Source organism: Nicotiana attenuata, chromosome 6 (assembly GCF_001879085.1).
Source record: "Nicotiana attenuata strain UT chromosome 6, NIATTr2, whole genome shotgun sequence".
Lineage (NCBI taxonomy): Eukaryota > Viridiplantae > Streptophyta > Magnoliopsida > Solanales > Solanaceae > Nicotiana > Nicotiana attenuata.
The window spans coordinates 15,656,096-15,662,009 of record NC_031994.1 but is presented as its reverse complement, the minus strand read 5'-3'; positions in this window follow the sequence as shown (position 1 = coordinate 15,662,009).

Below are 5,914 nucleotides of genomic sequence, written 5' to 3'. Positions count from 1 at the left end.
CGAAAGACCACATGATGTTTGTTTGGTCAACACAAAAGTCTCAAGGTCACTACTTTCACCATCCTAAACACAACCACTTGTCTTTGACCATGGGATCAAAGGCAAATGTGTTAGGCCCAAGTGAAGCTATGCTTGAAGTACCCTTAACTAAAAACTACTAAAAACAAAATAAAAATAAAAAACGGGCTCAAACCCTTAAGATGAATCAATACTGATGAACCAGGTTCTCCATTTAGAATCCTCTTGATCATGCCTCTATTTACCAAAATAGAGAATTTTGTTAGAGATCACTGAGTCATATCAACACATGTCACCAGAGTATACTATTTATAGTATGAAACTGAGTAAATATTAATCTAGATATTTACAGAAGTTCCAGATTTTCTAGCTAAAAAAATATTTTTTTTTCATTTTTTTTCTTGTGCATTCTGAGCTGGTCCCATTAGGTGATCTTAATCATCCCTAATTCTAACCCGTTCCTTTCAAAGCTTTCTCTGCTCAGTGCTTTAGTAAAGATGTCAGCAATCTGCTTATCAGTTGCACAAAATTCTATAGTAATCAATCCTTTCTCATAGTTGTCCCTTAAGAAGTGATGTCTAACATCTATGTGCTTAGTCCTCTTATGATGAACTAGGTTCTTAGTCCTACTAATAGTACTAGTTTTATCATAAAAATAAGGATGCAACCAACTTCAGTGCAAAAATCCATCAGCTGTTGTTTGATCCACAACAGTTAAGCACAACAAGAGGGAGCAGCAACATACTCAGCCTCAGCAGTGGATAAGGCCATTGAATTCTACTTTTAGTGGCCCATGATACCAGACATGAACCAGGAAATGAGTCATACCTGAGGTGCTTTTCATATCCATAAGGAAACCTACATAGTCAGCATCAGCATATCCTACTAGATTAAAGTTACTACCTTTAGGGTACCAAAGGCAAAGGTCAATAGTTCCCTTCAAATATCTCAGTATCCTCTTGACAGCAGTCAAGTGGGATTCCTTAGGATTTGCTTGAAAATGAGCACAAAGCCCTACACTGAAGACAATGTCAGATCTGCTAGCAGTAAGATACAAAAGTGAACCAATCATACCCCTATACAACTTCTGATCAATAGATGAACCAGGTTCATCTATGTCTAATTTAGTAGTTGTTGCAATGGGTGTGTCTATTTCCTTTAATTCATCCATTTTAAACTTCTTAATCAACTCTTTTGCATATTTCCGCTGATGGATCATGGTTCCATTTGGGTTTTGTTTGATCTTTAAGCCTAAGAAGAAGTGAAGCTCACCCATCATACTCATTTCATATTCACTCCCCATTAATTTAGCGAATTCCTTACTAAGTTTTTCTGTGGTTGCCCCAAAATATATGTCATCAACATATATTTGTAATACTAGTAGATCCTTACTTTTTCCCCTCAAGAATAGAGTGTTGTCAATCTTACCTCTTTTGTATCCATGTTCAAGCAGGAATTTGGATAAGCGTAAATACCATGCTCTAGGAGCCTGCTTAAGTCCATAGAGGGCCTTGTCCAGTTTGTATACATGATCTGGACACTCCTTAATTTCAAACCCTAGAGGTTGTTTGATAAAAACTTCTTCCTTTAAGTACCCATTTAGGAAGGAACTCTTCACATCTATTTGGTGAAGGGTAAATTCCATGTGTGCTGCAAAGGTTATAAGGAGTCTTATTGCCTCTAGTCTTGCAACTGAAGCAAAGGTCTCATCATAGTCTAGCCCTTCTCTTGGCTATAACCTTGGACCACCAACCTTGCCTTGTTCCTTGTAAGCGTTCCATCTTAATCAAGTTTGTTTCTGAAGACCCATTTAGTGCCAATTACTGATCTGTCCTTGGGTCTTGTGACCAGATGCCACACTTGACTTCTTTCAAACTGATTGAGTTCATCTTGCATTGCATTCACCCAGTCTGCATCCTGCAAAGCCTTAACAACATTTTTAGGTTCAATAAGAGATAAGAATGAATCAAAAGCACACAGATTCTTTAATTGAGATCTAGTTTTAACTCCAGAAGTTGGGTCAGTAAGAATGTTCTTAATGGGATGAGAACTTTGATACTTGTAAGGTTTCACAACCAACTGATTTCTGTTTAGAGTTTCTCCCATGTTCTGTTGCTGAGGAACAGGCTCATGGACAGATTCCATTTGGGAATTAGATTCACTTCTTCTTTGTTCAGTTCCCCCTGTCAGGTTGCCCTGGATGGAAGAACCTGTTCCATCACCTGTTCCTTCTTTTGGTGCAGCTTCGCTTGAGCTGTGACTTCACTCAATTCTTTTACTAGCACAATAGCTTCATCTTCATGTTCTTGTCTCTCAAAAAGAATGTTAGTTTCATCAAAAACTACATGTACACTTTCTTCTACACACAAAGTTCTTTTGTTTGTACACTTTATAAGCTTTGATATGTGAAGAATATCCCAAGAATACTCCCTCATCACTTCTGGGATCAAACATACCTAGGGAGTCCTTTCCATTATTGTGCACAAAGCACTTGCATCCAAATGCCCTAAGATGGGATATATTTGATTTTCTCCCTTTAAGTAACTCATAGGGAGTCTTCTCTACAAGAGGTCTAGTCATGCACCTATTAATGATGTAACATGCAGTATTTACAGCATCTGCTAAGAAGCTATGGGGCAGTATACTAGAAAGAAGTCTAGTCCTAGCCATATCTTCAAGAGTCCTTGTTTACCTTGAAAATGGTAATAACAATTAGATTTGATTTTGTGGTTCCAAAAATAAGTGATCTATTTTTATGCTAGTTGTTAAGCAGTAGATGCTAAGTGACGAGGTTAGAAAATAAGATAAGAAGTTGAAGATAGCTTTAGAAACCAAACCAAATGGTTGAGAATCGGGGCCTCGAGCTAGCGCGTGCGGGGCCTCGATGTCGAGTTAGATACTCGTAAAGGGTCAGTCCATGAAGGATTAATAGCTATTAAGGCTGTGATTGCGGCTCTTTATGACCAATAACGAGCAATAAATGAAGAACAATTAATGACATATAATAAATGTAAATACAGCAATAAATGTAAGAAATAGAGCCAAATAAGGAGTATGTTGAGTTAGAGAGCAGAAAGAATATTCTTGTATTGAATGAAGTATCTTGTGTTCTCTTTTACTAATGACAAGGATCCCCTTTATAGATGAGGAGAATCCTAATACGGTACAAGTGTATTTATTACAAATATATGAGGTTGGTACAGCTATTCTGAGCTAGCTTATAGGCTAGGTCAGCTCTAGTCATGTCCTTGGGATCTTCCCGCTACCGTGTCATAACCACTACTTCACACTGCCTCAGGGCCGATCGTTGTAAACCCTTAGGATCGAACTCCGAGCCTTTTGAGGGCAGGCTCTACGAGGTGCCCTAATGATCCCAAAGTCGAGCCCTCTAATTTTACCGTATACAGATAGTCCTCGCGTTTCTTAGATTAAAATGATAAGAAACGGCTTTGACACCGATCTCCTCAAGCCTCTTGTGATGCTGTCATGCTTATGATGTTAGCTTTTGCGATAACTGAGGCGTCCCATCGGTGCTTCTTTTATTCAATGCAGTGCCGTTTTATATCATCAATACCATGATATCACCGACGATCTCCCAAAGGCATTGATTGCGCCTGTCGATACGTTTCTCGAAAAAGGCATTGATTACTATCGGTTATGCTGCCATATTCCTATAAATGGTGGCTTTCTTGAACCCAAACTTCATGCCATCGCTCTTCTACTCCTTTCCTGTTTTCATCCTTATCCAACTTTGTTTCCTATGTTTGAAAACCGTGGCGGTAAGGTCATATTGTAGTGTTTTCATCAGTTATGCCATGACTCTTCCCCAGGGCTTTCCCCCACTGAGTAGGACTACACTGGTTTGTTGTTGTTGTTGTTTTTGTTGTTGGCCCAAAATAATAAGAGAGAAATCTCAAATTATCCTTACATTAAAGGATATACGGACTATGAACTTCTACTCATCTCTCTTAATTACGTGGGCGGTGCTTCACTCCTTTTGCTTTCCGTGGAGTGAGGTGGTGCCATCTACTAACTGTTGCATCCTGCACTGGTGCAACATCTCAAGAAGTTGCTTCATTATAGTGGCACTGGCGAGACCCATACTCGCCAAATTTTTCACCCACCCACTTCTTTATCTTTCTCTACTTCATCGTCTTTTTCTGCTTCTTCTTCATCGTTTTCTGCTTCTTCCTCATCCTTGAAGATGCCATTTGGAAGGTCGAGGTGGGGCCCCGATGAAATGATTCTAGAAGGCATTGCTCACGAGGATGTACCCCCGAGAGCAGATTAGACTTTTAGCTGTTACTTTCGCTTCTTTGTTTCTATGTAAGGACCCTTCGTGGGCTTTTGTAATCATGTGTAAGGTCCCTTCATGGGCTTTTTGTAATGCACGTTTATTAATGCAAAGAAGTTTCTTCAATTTGTCTTTAATTTATGTTGGATTTTCCTTTATTTGCATTTGTGAAGAATCTGAGTGCATGACTCTACCGATCGGTCTGAATACTGGGCCCGGGTGTAGGTATTTCCTCGGCTCCTGATTGATTAGCACGATATCCTGTGGAGCCCTTTGTCATCCCTCGGACTGAGCCCGGGTTGGGACAGATACAAGTTTAGGGCCACCGGGACCCCTTGAGTGGAAAAAGGGGCTTTCGAATATTATGAGATGAAAACCGTAGCCTTCAGACCCCGTCAATTAGCCCTCGTGGTGAGGGAGAGCTTGCTCGACGTGCCGAGAATAATGAGTAGACTTTGGCTTTCGAAAAGCGGAGTCCCCTGAGTGAGGAGTTCGTTTTCAAGCCGCGGCAGCGCTGAAACTTGCTTTGAATCTAAGAGGAAGGATAACCTAAGTTGTTGCAGTATAGTTATCCGCCGCCAAGGGGGCCTCGCCTGGGTTTCGGATAGGCCCCGTGGTGATTCAAGAGCAACAATAGCCGTAGAGGACGTTTAACTGACCTGTAGTGGCGAGAAAAATAGCCTAAAGGTTTTATCCCAGTAGTTTTTTGAGTGGGGGAAGAATCGTAGCTCAGGCTGCAGGTATCGCCTCGCGGGGCCGGATGGTCGGGGTAAAATGACCTGCACTTGCAATAGCCCAGGCAAATCCTCGCGTGGTCGTCATTTCGCTCTCAGATCATATTTTGCGATTCACATGTCTATTTGGGTACCACTCGAGTCAAGCCCATACCTGAGTAGCGTTTTTAGAACTTATCTTCTTTTGACAGAGGTCCTCGAGATCGGGTACCATCTTGAGGCTTTGTTTTTTTTTTTTTTTTTTTTTTATTTTTTTTTTTTTTTTTTTTTTTTTTTTTTTTTTTTTTTTTTTTTTTCTACTGATATCAATGGCTCCCTTGTAGGCTGCTTACTCTTGTTCTTTTGACAAAGGTCTCTCAAGATCGGGTGTATCCATCTCGAGGCTTGTAATGATATCAATGGTCTTTAGGCCTATCTTCTGTCGTTGATGAATCCCTCAAGAAGAGGTAACCATCTCGAGGTTGTAACGTTCTGTCAAAGAGCTCCTTAGAGCCTACTTCCTTTGAGCACTAGAGGTCCGCCGAGATCGGGAACCATCTCGAGGCTTGTTGACGTGGCGGTTTTTGACCCCGAATGGCTGTACAGACCGCATAAATTGATATGACTGGTTATAAAATGATGCGAGGAGATCGCGCCCGGTACATTTCCCATACGTGATACGATGCTTAGCCGGTATTTTCTAACTGGCCTTTGAGGGCGGCGCGGACAGTACACCGCCCTTTGGCTCTATATTATTAGATTTATCTTCTCTCTCCGTGTGAGATTCCGCCTATCCTGAGTATCTTATTCTTCTTCATAGAGTTCTTCTCTGTCTGCGTTAGGTTCTTCACTACTCTTAACTTAGGGAATCCTTTGCTCAGATTTCCGA